Below are 18,691 nucleotides of genomic sequence, written 5' to 3'. Positions count from 1 at the left end.
TGTTCAAGAATAAATTACACTGTGTTCACTGCCACCTAAAGAGCTCCTTTACATGCTGTCGGAGGAGCAGCATATCTAAAAATGAAATGAGTGAATAAGTGAAAATCTGGAGTGAGGATTAAAATCACAAGCTCATCCAAGGATGGAAGAGACAAAAATCTGGAGAAAGGATAAAAGTAAGGTGGAAAGGATTCAGACCTGGCCTGAATCCATATAATGAGAAATGTGCGAATGCTTTTATATACTGTAAGTTGCACGAACTGTTACGTCTCATGGCAAGTTCAGGTACTGTGACGTTTTGGGTAGTGTTTAGAACTGGCTTAAATCTCTTATTTCAGATGCTGTTTAAATGCTGGACAGCTTTCATCAGACTGAGTGTAAAAAGCAGTGGGGGGACTGGAGATGTATGTACAGCAATGGAAAAAAATGGTTGCACATTACAATTAAAAGAAAATGTGTGATTAAGACATTGAAATGCAGACTAAATTCATCCAAATTACTGTGCAGGGAAATAAGTTACATGATCCTACCTGATTCACTGTTACCAATATCGTAATGATGGATAATTGTGAATGCTGGTGACTTCAAACAAGGAAACAAACATCTATCAGCATATTCCATTTATGGGCTACAAACTGGGCCTGCTCTATTTAAATAATGATGACTTTAAATATAAACCTGTGGTATCATCTGAGCAGGTGTTACCTCACCTTACTGCCACCTATTACCCTGTTATTGACAGCATCTGCCCTTTATTATCAAAAACGGAAATTCGTATGCATGTTTGGAGGGATATTGTTTGATTTTAATATTATAAATATAAAAATGTTTATTTTCTCTTTGGGCCAAAAAATATAATTAATCTATCTATTGAATGAAAGTACTTTATGTTTAAAAATGCAGTATTATTTTTTATATTACCTCAAGAGCACAGAAGGTATCAATAGTTGGCTTCAATATGCAATATGCAATAGTAGACTTCTAGAGCAAAACCCAAATGTGACACATTTGCCACCATTTAAAATATCTAGCACTATAAGCCATTTTTGAATAAATTATCTTAGCCCTTTGAGGAGGGTGTTCAGCTGGTGCTTTCTTATTATCTTAGCAAAATGTTTAAAACACACAATATTAATATTATTTTAACATCTGTCTACTATCTAGCAATTAAGCAATCCACAAAGTATCTAAAATATTATTATGAACTTCTGCTCACAGTTCTCAACACTCCAATCCACTCTACAGGAAATGACAAGGCACGAGCTACACTAAATGGCTAAACGTTTGTGAACACCTGACTATCATACCTATTTGAGGTGGTTGGACATCAAATTCCAAAACTATGGGCATTAATAAGGAGTTGCCCCACACTTTCTACTTTGTGGCAATAACACCCTCCGCTTGAATGGAAAGGCTTAAATATTGGAAAGTGTCTTTGGGAATTTATACCCATTCAGCCAAAAGAGCATTTGTGAAGTCAGGCACTGGTGTTGGACAAGAAGATATAGTTTACAATCAGCATTCCAATGTATCTCAAAGGTGTCCAACATGGTTGAGTTCAGTGATGGAGAAAAAATAAATAAAAACTTCCTAATAAAGTTAATTAATCTTTTCAGTAGCTGAAAATTATATTTAATTAATAATAATAATAATAATACATTTTATTTGAAGCGCCTTTCAAAAAACTCAAGGTCACTGTACAATCAGGTTAAAAAATAAACATTCAATAACTAGACAATTTAAAATCCAAATAAAACATCAGATAAAACAGCAATAACAGTTACAATGAATAAGCAATTTTGAACAGATAAGTTTTAAGATTAGCCTGAAATTGGTGAAGGGTAGTCATATTCTTAAGATAAGCAGGTAATGAGTTCCATAAGGAAGGTGCCGATCTGCTAAATGCGCGATATCCCATCGTAACAAGACGTGCTGGTGGATTATTTAAGTTAATGGAAAAAGAGGATCTGAGCATACGAGAGGGTTTAGTGACGATAGATAGATAGATAGATAGATAGATAGATAGATAGATAGATAGATAGATAGATAGATAGATAGATAGATAGATAGATAGATAGATAGATAGATAGATAGATAGATAGATAGATAGATAGATAGATAGATAGATAGATAGATAGATAGATAGATAGATAGATAGATAGATAGATAGATAGATAGATAGATAGATAGATAGATAGATAGATAGATAGATAGATAGATAGATAGATAGATAGATAGATAGATAGATAGATAGATAGATAGATAGATAGATAGATAGATAGATAGATAGATAGATAGATAGATAGATAGATAGATAGATAGATAGATAGATAGATAGATAGATAGATAGATAGATAGATAGATAGATAGATAGATAGATAGATAGATAGATAGATAGATAGATAGATAGATAGATAGATAGATAGATAGATAGATAGATAGATAGATAGATACTTTATTAATCCCAATGGGAATTCACTTGTAGGAGCTGTGAGAGATATGTGGGGGCAAGATTATGAATGGCCTTATATGTAAGGACTAAAATTTTGTAGTTGACCCTAAACTTTATTGGCAGCCAATGAAGCTGCTGAATAACGGGTGTAATGTGATCAGAATAGGGTGTTTTAGTAATTATACGAGCAGCCGAATTTTGAACAAGTTGAAGTTTATGTAATAACTTTTGAGGCAGACCAAAGAGAAGTGAATTGCAATAGTCCAGGCGGGAGGTGACCAAACTGTTGACTAAAATGGCAGTAGAGTGATTTGACAAAAATGGACGCAAGCGATTAATGTTTCGCAGGTGAAAGTAAGCTGCTCGAGTAACAGAACTGATGTGAGACTGGAAAGATAACGTGCTGTCCAGAATTACACCAAGGCTTTTTATCTGATCAGTACAGGTAACAGAAGTATTGTCTATTACTACTGAGATCTTTGATGCCTTCGCTATTGCAGATTTCGTGCCCATAAGAAGCACCTCAGTTTTATTAGAGTTCAACTGCAAGAAGTTGGAAGATAACCAAGACTTGATCTCAGCAAGGCAATCAGTAAGTGAGGATGGTGGAAGCGATGCAGATGGTGAAGTGGAAATATATAACTGGGTGTCATCTGCATAACAATGAAAGTTTATCTTCCATTTACGAAAAATGACACCCAAAGGAAGCAGATAAATGATAAACAGCAAGGGGCCAAGGACAGAACCCTGAGGAACCCCAGATACTACAGGAGTGGGAGTGGACAAATACTGCATGTAATAATTATATAACCTGTAACTATTTTTAAATGTAAAGATTATATTTAAGCTTTGAGACCATTAAATGCCATATAATTTTCAAATGAATCAAATTATCAGTATTCAAATGCAAGTTAAAATTGTGGACATACACATTTCTTCACCTGGCAGACACTGGCAAAAAAAGATTATATTCAGAAGTTAAATAAATTAACATGTTAATTGGTCCATGAACTCACCAAAAATTAGCCATGTAATAAGGCAAGCTTTAAATGAACTACAGTAATCAAGTTCCCTGCACTCACTGACTTTTAATTATAGTGAAGTTTTTTTTTTAATTGCCCAACAAGCACAGCAAATGTTGTGTTTAAAAACATTGAAATTGGCTGTTTTTTGCAGCCCTACTAACTTCCTTGATTTAATATTTGATTTACATTTTACTTGCTAAATGTGAATATGTCTTAAATTCAGAAAATGAGCACTAAAAGACAGTTGTTCCTTAATTAGGCTATTATATAATTTTGTTTCATTACCCAGCAATCACACAACAGCAGCTATCATGTATAGCTCCCTAACTCAAGCAGAATTGTCAGCTTTGCTAAGTGTGAGATGAAAAATTGTGTATATATTTATATATCTTAGAGTGCCTAAAGAAGTTAGGGGGTACACAAACAGATGCTTGATGCATATTTTTAGAAAGTTACTGAGCACTGAGTTAATTCCTAAGAATTGGAAAATAGCAAATATCATTCCATTAAATAAAAAGACTGATAGGGCAGATTCAAGAAAATACACACCAGTAAGCTTAACATGCATCTCAGGTAAATTAATGGAAGCAGTTATTAATGTAACAATCAAGTAAAACATGTCAAAAACGGGTGTATTAGCAAACGGACAGCATGGATTCAGAAGGCTGTGTTTCACTATTATGCAGGAATTCAGATAGGAAGGAAAAAAACACATGTCCTGGCCTGCATATGGAATTACTTAATCGTGATTTTCAAAAGGCTTTTTATAAGGTACTGTATGAAAGGTTAGTTATCAAAGTAAAAGAAGATGGAATTCAAGGCCTGGTGTGGAGTTGTGTGAATAATTGTCTCAAACACATGATGCAAAGGGTTATGATGAGAAGAATGTTTGCAGAAATAGATGGTAATATTGTGCAACTTAGGTATCAGTTCTAGGGCTGCTTATGTTTTTCATATGCTTGAATAATCTAGAGAAAAATATAAACAATATGTTGGTTGAATAGGCAGATGATACCAAACTATGTGGAAAAGAAAAAATTGCAGAATCAGAAGAACAGTTACAGAGGCACGTCAACAAAATATAGAACTGTGCAGATTTGTGGCAGATGAAATTAAATAATGTTTTATAAACAGGAAGAAGATCTAGATGTAAAAACACAAAGCAAGGTTTGAAACTTACACGGCCACCTTATAAAAATGATCCAAGAATCACAGTAGTCATTATTTACATCAACAACATGTACAAAAGCAGGAAAGGTGGTTTAACTGGGTTATATAGCATTATGTGAATAGTACAATTCAAGGGAGGTGAGATGTAAGGCTATATAATATGCAAGAGAGGCCTCACTTGGGAGTATTGTGTACAGTTTTTTTCTCCATATTACAAAAAATACGTTCCTGCACTACAGGAACCCCAGAGAACAGCAGCTAGGCTGATTCTGGGACTGCGCGGTATGAGCTATGAGGAAAGATTGAAAGAGTTGAACTTTTTCAGTTCAATTGATTTTCTCTGCACCAAAGAGCCTCACTATTTATGGAGTGGATGTGGAGGCGGTACACTGATACAGGTACGTGAAGGTTCACATCAATGATAGGCTGGACTGGTCTTGTAACACAGGGAAACTACTAAACAAATTACACTATTTTTTGCTTAGGAGACTGTGTTTCTTTAATGTGGGAAGTGACATCCTTTGCATATTTTACAACTCTGCAATGTCCAGTGAGATTTTCTACACTGTGATGTATTGGGCTGGTAACATCACTTCAAGAGAGGCCCACCAAATCAGCAAGCTAATTAAAAACATATTATGAGATACACTCTGAACCTGTACATTCTCCCTCTGACACAACATCAATGAGTACTTTCAGAACAAATAATTCAACAGAACTGTGTCAACAAACACTACTGGCAGTTCTTTATACCAGTGGTAACACACCTTTATAATTCCTCACTGTGAAGGTGTGTAGCCAGTGTTTACATTCCAGGTGTGAAAGTGCGTCCCCTACTGGATACAAGGTGACTGCTCTTTTTATCCTAAGCCTGGTCAGAAGTTTTGTTTTGTTTTTAGCCATTCTGGTGTGTATTTGCTGTTTGGCATAATATAATAATATTGACTAATCAATTTATCTACTGTTCTTCGATAAAAAGCCAAATGTCAACCTGGAGACAAATAAAGTGCTATTTCTCCATCAATCGGGATTTCCTAGCTTATTGGGTTGAATAACCTATTCTCATCACAAATGTTTGAATATACTAATAATTCAATAAAACTTGAAGTAACAGTGTTATGTCTCAGCCAGTGTTTTTTCTCCTTTTTGTCATTTTTAGTGTTTTTGAATTTTTCCTTTTCATTTGTCCTTTGTCATTTTGTAATCTTTTAAAATACTGTTTAAAATATTCATTATTACTTGGAAACACATAGACCTTTGGCTCTCAAATACAGATGCTTCAAATAGAACAAGATTAACATGTTCATTTTGGCCACACATTCTTTTATTTTCAGTATGAAAAAATATCATTCGCCAATGTAACTTTTGAAAGTAGTGCTCTTCAAAAAAAACATTGATGTAAGGATGTAAAAGCAATTTTTGCAGATGGGTATACAGTAAGTATAGGTGTACTTGATGATCAAGTTTGTCGGCATATATTCTTCTGTTATTCTTGTATTCTGAAGTACAGTGGAACCTCGGTTCACGAATGTGTCTGAACACGTACAAATCAGGTTAAGACCAAAAAGTTTGCCAAACTTTTGCATCTGTTCACAACCACACACTCAGTATACGAACAAGCCAGTTTCCCTTTTGGTTTGTGCACGCCAATGATTTCCGCACGCGTTCAGTCTCTCCCTGTGCAGCGAGAGAGAGACACAGAGACACACACACACACACACACACGCGGGCTGGCAGCATTAGGCTGAGAAGGCAGTTAAACAATGCACCGGGCTTGTTTTTAAAGAGCCTGATTCGAGCTTTGATTTAACCTCGTTGTATTTAATGAAGACTTTTTTCTATATATTTTAACCTCCACTTCACTTCTGTTTACAGCGATCGGTTCGTAGTGTGCATTGTTGTAATGTTACTTTTCTTGGTTGTTCATTAAATTACAGATTTTTCAAATGTTCATTTTTTTCCCTGTGCTTAACTCATTAAAAAGTGTTTTTAGCGAGTAGTTCGTAGCGCTATAGTGCAAAGTCTTGCAATGTTAGTTTTCTCTGTTGTTCAAGGTTTTCTCAGTGTTATTCAATGTTTTTACATTTAGTTTACTATTACGCTGTGCATTCTATGGTATAATTAACTATATTTGTGCTTAACACTAGAATTACCAGAACCTACTAAAAAACTCGTAGATCCGTCCCACCTTAAATCGCTTCTTAAATCCGTTCACACCTCTCTGCCATAGTCTTTTCTCTTCTAAATGTGCAGATAAAGACAAGCTGCAAACAGCCGACTATTCCATCCCACCCACCGACTTAGAACGTGCACGAACTTCTCCCAGCTCATGCCTTGATTGATTATCTGGAAGTGAAGTGGAGTTTTAGAGTGGAAATAATAGATTGTTATTTGGAATACACGCATTTCATGTGTGTTCCATTTCTACAGTAATCTGTGTAAACATATTTTTAAAAACAGAAACGGGGAGTGTCTGATGATTGCATATAGCGCTGAAGTTTCTGCTCTTTACTATGTTTCCTCTGCATGTCCTGGAGTACAAAAGAAACAGCATACAGCAACATGTGGGGACTGGCAAGATTGGGGGGAAAAAAAACGCGGTTGTATGTATCGTGATTCACTGCAGAGCTATAGCGCGTCTATGTGAAAAAAGCAGTGTCAGATGGGGTAGGGAAGGATCCTGAACGCGACTGAGAGAATGGAAAGCAAATAAAAAAAAAAAACAAAAATAAAGCTAACCTTTACAAATATCAAATTACATTGGCTGTTACAGACTGAAATCAAATGTATCTTTTTATTCTAAAATAGTAAAAATAAGAGCAGTTCACTTCTCAAAAGGGAGTCGTGCAGGATCGAACTTGTGACCTTTTGATTCCCAGTCAGCAACTGATACTGTTGCGCCACGGGGCCTTCGTAGTAAAACAGTGTCAATGTCACACGCTAAGGCGGCATTTTTTTCTGCAGTTATATTTTTGAATAAAAGCGCACTTGTTCTGTTATATTTGTACCTTTCGTGAAAGTGTTTCTTTGATATTTGGACTTCAGGATTCATACATTATATAGTTTATGCCTACATTTTGTCATTTACTACTATAATATGAAAAACGTTTCTGTTTTAAAAATGTGTTTACACAGATTACTGTAGAAACGGAACACACATGAAATGCGTGTGTTCCAAATAACGATCTATTATTTCCACTCTAAAACTCCAGTTCAGTCACTCCCAGATAATCAAACAAGGCATGAGCTGGGAAAACTTAGTGAACGTTTTGCGATGGTGGGGGATGGAATAGCCGGCTTTTTGCTGCTCGTCTTAATCGGCACATTTAGAAGACAAAAGAGAGGTGAGAACGGTTTTAAGGTGGGCCGGATCTACGAGTTTTTTCGTAGACTCTGGTAATTCTAGTGTTAAAAAGCTTTAAAAAAATATATTTACATATAGTTCATACGGTCTGGAATGCATTAATTGTATTTACATACAATTCTATGGGGGTAAATACTTCGGGTCACAACCAAATCAGGTTACGACCAGAGTTTTGGAACGAATTACGGTCGTGACCCGAGGTTCCACTGTATGTGTAGTGTGTTGGTAAGACATACCTTTTGTCGCTCTTCATGCCTCTTGTGTTTAGCTCGACACTCAGATATTGTTATGCCATCACAGTTTAGAAACTGTATTTTGCAATCATAAGAATCAGTCTGATGTGACGACAGGAGTACAGAACAGTTTGTCTTTATCACATGTGAACTCTGTATCCTGTACTTGCTTTTCCTCTTCATCTTCCTATGAGCAGCTCAGCAATGTGCTTCATGCTCAGCAGATGTGACCGCTGTTCTTTTCATTTCTGCCATGTCACCATCTGAAGCAGTTAGATTTAAAAAAAGACGCAAATCTTGATAACTCTGCCAACGTTACTGCTACCACACTCTTTGCTTCACTAGCGCATATCATGTCATAAGTTTTCAATTAAGACCAAGATCAAAGATATAGCCTCAGTGGTTCCTGAGTAGTAACGTGACAAACAAACAGACACATCCCCAAGCATTTTATATATATATATATTTTTATATATATATATATATATATATATATATATATATATATTTTTATATATATATATATATATATATATATATATATATATATATATAAATACACACACACAAAGTTGTGCCTTATACATCAAAATTAATTCATTGAACTGAATTGTTCAAACAGCTAGAAATAATCAAAAGTGAATCAATCCATTCCCAGACCCTAAACAACACCCATTTCAATAAACTTAAACAGTAAATAAACATAATTTAAGGTAAAAATTGTACAATTAAATACCCTAAATAATAAATTCAAAATTGAAACCAATAAATAAAATACATAAATACAGCATCATAAAATGAAAATTGCATTTACTGTACATTAGTGAGTAGAGCTGACGTCTCATGTGGCTGGTGAAGAGAAAGAGAAAGGTTACTGTTTGAAAGGTGAGGGGGGGTTATCTTCAATAAACATGCTTCGCAATAAGATCCTTTATCACCTCAATCATCAATACTACAACCTTCCTCTTAGGCTTCGTTGCTTCCACACTCTTCTTGGATGCCATGTTTAACAGACAAGGGTCATATATGTATATATAACCAAATACACCAAAAGCAAAGCGAAAAAAGTACTGTAAATATGTGAGCGTAATGCTAGAGATGCTTTTACAGTGAATTTTTTTTTTTTTTTTTTTTAACTGCATGCGCAGTTCAAACGAAGAAGCATCATTTGAACTCCAGATAAAATTACTCTTAATCTACATATCTATGTATTGTGTATTTATGTTTTTGGACTATGTTCCTTGTTTTACAAATGGAACACGAAGAGGCAGGGCCACTATGATGTCACTGCTAAGGGACCATACCTCAGCTTTCATATATACAGTGGCGCTTGAAAGTTTGTGAACCCTTTAAAATTTTCTAGATTTCTGCATAAATATGACCTAAAACATCATCAGATTTTCACTCAAGTCCTAAAAGTAGATAAAGAGAAACCAGTTAAACAAATCAGACAAAAATATTATACTTGGTCATTTATTTATTAAGGAAAATGATTGAATATTACATATTTGTGAGTGGCAAAAGTATGTGAACCTTTGCTTTCAGTTGCAATAACTGCAACTAAACGTTTCCAGTAACTGTTGATCAGTCCTGCACACCGGCTTGGAGGAATTTTAGCCCATTCCTCCGTACAGAACAGACTTCAACTCTGGGATGTTGGTGGGTTTCCTCACATTAACTGCTCGCTTCTGGTCCTTCCCCAACATTTCGATTGGATTAAGGTCAGGACTTTGACTTGGACATTCCAAAACATTAACTTTATTCTTCTTTAACCATTCTTTGGTAGAACAACTTGTGTGCTTAGGGTTGTTGTCTTGCTGCATGACCCACCTTCTCTTGAGGTTCAGTTCATGGACAGATGTCCTGACATTTTCCTTTAGAATTCTCTGATATAATTCAGACTTCATTGTTCCATCAATGAAGACAAGCCGTCCTGGCCCAGATGCAGCAAAACAGGCCCAAACCATGATACTACCACCACCATGTTTCACAGATGGGATAAGGTTCTTATGCTGGAATGCAGTGTTTTCCTTTCTCCAAACATAACGCTTTTCATTTAAACCAAAAAGTTCTATTTTGGCCTCATCCGTCCACAAAACATTCTTCCAATAGTCTTCTGGTTTGTCCACGTGATCTTTAGCAAACTGCAGACGAGCAGCAATGCATTTTTTTTGGAGAGCAGTGGCTTTCACCATTGTTGTTCAGTGTTCTCCTGATGGTGGACTCATGAACATGAACATTAGCCAATGTGACAGAGGCCTTCAGTTGCTTAGAAGTTACCCTGGGGTCCTCTGTGACCTCGCCGACTATTACTTGCCTCGCTCTTTGAGTGATCTTTGTTGGTCGACCACTCCTGGGGATGGTAACAATGGTCTCGAATTTCCTCCATTTGTACACAATCTGTCTGACTGTGGATTGGTGGAGTCCAAACTCTTTAGAGATGGTTTTGTAATCTTTTCCAGCCTGATGAGCATCAACAACTCTTTTTCTGAGGTCCTCAGAAATCTCCTTTGTTCGTGCCATGATACACTTCCACAAACATGTGTTGTGAAGAGCAGACTTTGATAGATCCCTGTTCTTTAAATAACACTGGGTGCCCACTCACACCTGATTGTCATCCCATTGATTGAAAACACCGGACTCAAATTTCACCTTCAAACTACCTGCTAATCGTAGAGGTTCACATACTTTTGCCACTCACAAATACGTAATATTCGATCATTTTCCTCAATAAATAAATGACCAAGTATAATATTTTTGTCTCATTTGTTTAACTGGTTTCTCTTTATCTACTTTTAGGACTTGAGTGAAAATCTGATGATGTTTTAGATCATATTTATGCAGAAACAGAAAATTCTAAAGGGTTCACAAACTTTCAAGCACCACTGTAGGCTGAGTAGTCAGGTTTCACTGATAGTTGTGAACAATAAATTCACAAGTACTTTTCAGATTGTCTAGCTATATTGGAATTTTCAATTCTTTTCAGATTTCTGGATTATAGACTAGTCTTGTTAACATTGGTTTAATTTTTAGGTCCCCCTCATGGAGCATTCCCTTGTTATACTGAGAGGGCTTGTGTATACCGAGGTTTGATCTTGATGACATTTCTTTGGAACATGATGTGGAGGTAAAGAAAAGATTTAATGGGTTAAACCTGGAAGAGAGAGTACAGGAAGAACTATGAACAGAAGTTATCAATATTATACATGTGGTGGCAACAAAAAAATCCCAAATGATAAGATCATCAAGAATACAAAGTGGGTGTCTGCAAAAACCATAGAGGTTCTTGAGAAAAGAAAGGAAGCAAAAACCAATGGAGATCATAATACACATGACCATCCAAACGTTCCAGAAAACAGCAAGAAAGTTGCTAATTGAACAGGGAAAACAAGACCTTTTCAAGAGGATCAGAGATATCAAAGGAACATTTCATGCAGAAATGAGTATATAGTAAAAGACAAAGATTATAAGGACCATACTGAAGTGGAAGAAATCAAGATGAGGTGGCAGGAATATATAGAACAACACTAAACAGGTATTGTTGACAAAGAGGTAAGAAAAGAATCCTCATAGTTGGGGAAGCCATCTATTGATGACACTTACACATAAAAAGAAAATAAAGGATGCCCTTTCAAAAATGCTTTAAAATAAGTGCAGCTAAAATGGTCAAAAATGGAAATGAAATTGAGGATATCGAAGAAGAAACTAAAAAAAAAACTGTCTAAAATGTTACAATTACTTGTGTGTTTTATAAAGAAACAAGACAAACGTTTATTCAAAAAATATTCCGGAATATGGGTATCAGTAAGTATCTGCATGCTGTTTTTTTGTTTTTTTTTATATAGTGCTGCTTGACGATAACCAGATATATAAGCCCTAGAGTAAGTTAATTATTAATGTTAAAAATGATCTGTAGTAAATGTAGAATTTCTAAGCATTTATTTTCAAAAACGTTCAAACTTCTACTATTTAGTCCTAGGAGATTATGCTTATAACAAGCATATGCATCAACACAAATATACAATGTTCATTAAATCCACTGGACAAATCAATATTTTTCAAACATCATGTTTACTGAAAGAGTTTTGGTAATTTTGGTAGACAACTTAAGCTGAGAACACCACCACCATCCCAGGCAAAGTATGGAAACAAGGTAGCTAAATAACACACATTATTTTCTTGTTAATTCTGTATGCTTGCAGTAAATATGAAAAAGTACAATGATATAAAATAGGTGTCCTTAATTGAATACCAAAGCACTGGAAATTTATACTATCCAGAGTTAACTAACAGGGTAGAAAATGTTTCAAGTCATATTCAGTAGCAAGAATGTAGGAATATGTAAAAAATAAATAAATTGTAAAAAGCAAATTCTCACAAACAATGCTAAGAGCTTACTCAGTTTTCTGCATTAGTTTCACGAGTATCTCTATGGTGCCCACTTTGACATTTACTCAATGTGGAGGTGCTTACATGTATTAAAGTTACTGACTCTTTATAGATTACTGTAAATAAATTTACATTCATGTATTTATTTAACCCAGAGATGGACTTTGTCCTCTGCACATTTATTTTCATAGTATGTTCATTTTTGTATTAGCATAACAAGGACTATATTGTAAAATACTGCGGAAATGCTCCAGCAAGAATCTCTGCTGTGAACAAGGTAATCAATAAGGTAACAAGTTTTCAAAATCTTTGACATATGTTCCTAAAATCCAGGTCACATAACTTAATTAGTAAAAATATTTTAATTATTTTACAAGGACCATTTTGGTTGCTATCTTAAACAATGCTTAAAAATTTGTTGAGAACAAATGAAAACCATTCCTTCCGCTTCCAATGCCAGCACTTTCAACAAAACAGTGCCCAGTTAAATGGCAATTGAGAAAATTCCTGTAGATTTTTCAATTACAAAAATTGGCAAATTATCAAAGAATGTAGGAAGAGAAGTTGAAATAATTAAATAAATGATAGGAAATGAAACATTCAGGCTTGAAAATGAATAGTCGAAGCTTTTCTTATTTAAACATATTTTATAATTTCTCCTTTACCCATGGCCACTGGCATTCTAAGTCTTGTGTCTTAGAATAATGAAAAGAAGGAATTTACATCCATAATTAATAGAGGTTTATTGTGGTCCCAGTCCTGGCCTGTTTCTTTAGGCAAAATGGCCTATAGCCTGGCACAATGTTGTACTTCAAGTAATTAAATAACATTTTTAAGCAATGCAAACTATTGTTAAGCACAAACTAAGCAAATTTGAGATCAAATATGTATGGCATTTGCATTCGATGAATTGTGTTCATAATGTTGATTCTGCTCCACTTTCCAATTTAACATTCACAATGTATATAACAAACCATTACACAATATTTCAAGGTTAGCAGGGCCTTGGACTGAACACCAAGCACCATAAAAAACTGCTTAAATGCTTGACTAGCACAGAATACATCAATCTTCGCCTTAGTACCAAGAAAATGAAAACATGTGTGGAGTGTAATGGTACTCTACTTAAAAATCTATCAAAAACTTGTACTATATCAATTATACTCAAATTATTAAAGATGCTACCACTGGTAATGTGTGACAAAGAATTTAACAGATTCTAATTTGACCTGCTGTTTTTCTACCCCTATGGTTTATTGTTAAAATGAATGACTTCTGACTTTTCATGTACAGTTTACTTTTCTAACTAAATTTATTTTATAACACAAAGGATAAAAGAAACATGGTGTGACACTTTATATTAGTAAACTTTGTTCAAAAGATTAGATGAACATTTTAAAAAGCTTAAAATAATGAAGACTTGGGACGGGCTATTTTCAGAAAGATTTCTTCATTAGTTCTTTTATCTAATAGGCAGAATAGCCAAATGCTTTCATCACTAGTTTTAAAAATGCATAATATCAACGAGTGAGCCTTTTTATTTTTTGAGGTTTCCCAATTATGCATGAACTTGATAGTCCGCATGGGGACTAAATGCTCAGTGGGATACAATATAACAGATATGAGAAACAACAAAGCCATTTCCTTTGAATTTCATTAAGGTACTTTACTGCATCTACCTTTTAAATAAATTAAAATAAATAGTAACAATACTACAAGACTTTTAAAGATTTTTCTTTACATGGATTAAATATGTAGTACTAAACATTGTCAGAGAAATGTACAGTATACACATCAACAAATAAGCACATCAGTCAATGTTACACAGGATGCTTGTGGCAACACTAATTAGTGTCACGTCAACATTTCTTTAACTTCAGATATAAATTAAAAAGTGGTGTTATACTGCTCCTAACTTATGCATTACAAATGTATCTTATTAAAGAATTATTAATATTAAAATCATTACCAAACATACATTGTTATAAACACAAGAAATACAAAAGAACTGGATCTACAGACAGACAGACAGACAGACAGAGAGAGAGAGAGAGAGAGAGAGAGATAGATAGATACTTTATTAATCCCAATGGGAAATTCACATTTTCCAGCAGCAGCATACTGATACAATAAATAATATTAAATTAAAGAATGATAATAATGCAGGTGAAAAAAAGACAATAACTTTGTATAATGTTAAATGTTAACGTTTGTTATATACTAAGGACCTCGGTCAGATTCACAGCTATGTGACGTCAAAAAATGTCTTCCATAATTAATATCCTCACTTAATAAAGGTATTCTTTACATATTGACAATATCTTCTTCACAAGTAGGAAACCTTTTTTAGTTAGTAGTTTTTAGTGTATCTTTTGTATAAAGATGTACAGTTGTGTGGTGTTTACCTAACTTTTGTCACTTTGATAGAAAAAAAACAGAACACAAAAAAATAACAAATTTTATGTGATTCTACCATAGGCAACAACAGGGAAACTTTCTCATTCTGATATAAACTGAAAGTCTGATTATTTCTAGGTTTGTTCTTTATGGTAATATTTGTTTATTTTTTGTAACATTTTTACATGTTGACTCACATATCAAAATTCCACAATAAAACCGTTTCAATATTTCTATACATAGAGCAATAGGAGGTTAAAGAGACTTCTTCAATCTCTGAAATCCTTGTGCTTTACATTCAGAACCTATGGCTAGCATCATGATGTTTGCTGCAGATTTAAAAACTGCACATGCTAAATCTCACTGCATCTAAAAGTGCCAAATTAAATAACCAGAAATCAAGGAGGGTCATCGATTATTCAATTATCTCTCAACTTTTCATCACGGTCCCATTACTCAGGTTGTTTAAATATCAAGCAAACTATTCTCTTTTAAAGTAAACTGAATTCCAAAATACCACTTAAACAAACCTTGCATAAAAGTTACCCACAATATATCTTACAAGTTGATATTTTTGATGGGGTACAACATTGTCAGAATATACATCTGTTAAATCATGCTGCATGAAATATCTGAATAATATCCTCTCGTTCCACTTCTGAATAGCTCTAGTGGATGTTTTCTTCATTTTTTTTTGTTTAAACTTGACAATACCAAGATAACCTGCAGAATAGCTTACACTGAAGTAAAATAAAATGCCTTTTCTATCAGAAGCAAATTACTTTGGATCTGAAAATCAGACATTGGTAGACTGCTTAATCTAAACAAAAAAAATCAAAGGTGGTAATCAAATGCTGGCCTGGATATGGCATCTCAAATGCATCTGTTAAGTCAACACACTCAACCCCAGCATAGCTAAAAAAAAAAATAAGAGAGTGAGAGATCAGTAAGTGTGTATTCAATCATAACTTAACATATCCACTTCAAGATCAATGGAACACATAAAAGAATCAATTTATAACTGATAAATGTGTACTCTGAGTTGCTGTGGACATGGAAATTCATTCTATGGGCTTGTTGCATTGAAATAAACTGACAAAAAATTTGCTGAAAACAATTAAAAGCTCCATTTTTAAATGGTTAACTGACATTAGATTTCAAATTTTCAAAGGAAATGTACTGAGATCAAAAGTCAAAGTGAATGAAGGGTCACGTTTGCCTTTGGCATCTCATAGCAAAATTATCCATCCTGCTGAAACATCAATTGCTTCTAACACTTGGAACCAAACATCCATAAATAAAATAAGACAAAATGTCAAATTGGATATTATAAAGAGATACTGAAGCTTTTAGCACTAAACTTTATCAGGTGATCTTTTAGTGACTACCAAATCCCTGGCCTCTTTATAAATTTCCTCTTGTCAGTTCAAATGAAAATTTAAGATTCAATACTTCTTAACTGCAAGGTGACAATGTTCTCCTTTCTTCTTTTCATAGAGGAAGCAAGCTTCTGAATGTGTGTGTATTTTTTTTTTATTTAAAACATCTGGAGACCTGGAGTGCAATTCTATGGTTGAAATGTTACGAAAACTACCCTACAGAGAGTATCATCTTACCTAATGTTAAATATATGTTGCAGATTTCTTTACCTAAAAATCTAAAATGGGAGACTTTAATTCTAAAGCTACAAAAAAATAAAAACACACATTCTACAGTCATAACAGTGGAAGTACAACTCATATCCTTCAAAGCCCATTTGCAAATTAACAAGAAGGGAAAAAAACATTTATTAGGGCCACAAATTTCTTGCTTATCTAGGCATGATCTCTTCTCATCTCGAAATTTCAACATCTGATAAGCAAATACTTGAATCTGTCCAGACTGGACAATGAAACATCAGTTCATCAGAAATTATGCAAATGAGCTTCTTCTTAGTGACAATGATGGATGTCCCCCTGTGCTGTGATCTCACTAATTTTGTCACTGTTGACCACAGCACCCTCCTTGAACACCTTAAGAATTGTGACGGATTTCTTCAAGGATGAATTCAGCAGCTTGAAACCGTATGTCCACTTCTGTTTTGCCATTTACATGCCGTCTGCCATAAGTCTTTTTGACTAATGACATTGAAGTTTATGTGAAAATCACTCCTAGATACACAACTGGAATGGAAAAGTTAATTACTGCAATAAGAACTGTAGTTTCTAGATGCCTACAAACGTCCTCCAAAAAAAGCTATTTTATATATATATATATATATATATATATATATATATATATATATATATATATATATAATATATATATATATTATTTGAAATATGATCACTTACAATGGTCAATAAAAAAAGTCCACTTCATAGTAAATAGCAGATATCACTTCTTTTTTTTCTATCACCAGCTCATTGGTGAAGTAAATGACTTTAGCACAACCTTTGAATCTGACATCTCTGGTGCACACTACTAGTGACAAAATTTTGCCAGAGCCTAAAATTGCCTCATAAGTACAACTTGATGCTGAGGAAGCCAGGCATTCTTATATACTTTCCAGCTAGCCTACTATAATTCTCTTTTCAACAGATTTCTTTCAAAGGTTTTAAACAGGTTGCAGCTGGTTCAGAACTCTGTTGTTTCTTTGAAAAGCTCATTGTTTTTTGATTCAAGAAGATGTAGGCAATCTGATGAACTGTAATATTTTACAGTTTACTCTGAGAATTCAACATTCTACCTTTACTTTTGAATTTCTATTTTTCTTTTTGTTTTCTTTATTAATTTTGACACAAATGATTGTATCAGATATGTTATTATTGTTTGATTGAAAAGCACACCATTGAAATGTGTAGCTTTTCAAAGATAAAAAAAAAAATAACATTCTTACATGTAAGAATCCTTGGGGTATGTTATGATAGTAAAAATAGATATCTCATCTTAATTCTTGGTTTATTTCTTTTATTTGTGAAACAATAATTCATGTTTGCTGTAAACAAATACTACAAAATAAAGGAATATGGTTTAGAGCTGACATGTTGTAACTCCATTAGACTGAAATTGGTTTTGTAAAAAAATACAACTCAAATTAGTTGTGACTTGTGTTGTAAGTGAATAACATGTAAATAACATGTATACCAAAACACAGCAAACATAGTAACTGATATCAATTATTTTATTTCATATGTTGCAGAAAGAGGGCGGCACGGTGACACAGTGGTAGCTCTGCTGCCTCGCAGTAAGGAGACCCGTCTTCGTTTCCCGGGTCCTCCCTGCATGGAGTTTGCATGTTCTCCCCATGTCTGCGTGGGTTTCCTCCGGGTGCTCCTGTTTCCTCCCACAGTCCAAAGACATGCAAGTTAGGTGCATTGGTGATTCTAAATTGTCCCTAGTGTGTGCTTGGTGTGTGTGTGTGTGTGTGTGTGTGTGCAAGCACGCGCCCTGCAATGGGCTGGTGCCCAGCCCGGGGTTTGTTTCCTGCCTTGCACCCTGTGTTGGCTGAGATTACCTGCGGCAGACCTCCATGACCCTGTGTTAAGATATGGATGGATGGATGGATGGATGGATGGATGGATGTTGGAGAAGGCATATTTCAATTGAGCATGTAACCGGATTAACAGTTTACAAAAGAAGAAACTATTTTTTCCCCCATTGTACAAAGTACTTTAATGAT

At 34.5% G+C, this 18,691-nt stretch overlaps 2 protein-coding genes across 3 annotated transcripts in view; one reads left to right on the top strand and one right to left on the bottom strand.

The window, feature by feature from the left end:
- LOC114657372 (LIM/homeobox protein Lhx2) overlaps positions 1-18,691 on the top strand; it is a 412,444-nt gene that overhangs the window by 114,006 nt on the left and 279,747 nt on the right. The window lies entirely within an intron of this gene.
- The window catches only part of dennd1a (DENN/MADD domain containing 1A), a 1,314,459-nt gene that overhangs the window by 1,180,716 nt on the left and 115,052 nt on the right, over positions 1-18,691 (bottom strand). The gene's annotated exons all lie outside the window — the stretch shown is intronic.

Source organism: Erpetoichthys calabaricus, chromosome 9 (assembly GCF_900747795.2).
Source record: "Erpetoichthys calabaricus chromosome 9, fErpCal1.3, whole genome shotgun sequence".
In the NCBI taxonomy this organism is placed as follows: Eukaryota; Metazoa; Chordata; class Cladistia; order Polypteriformes; family Polypteridae; genus Erpetoichthys; species Erpetoichthys calabaricus.
Note: the sequence above shows the minus strand (reverse complement) of the source record. Positions and strands in the feature narration are given on the sequence as shown.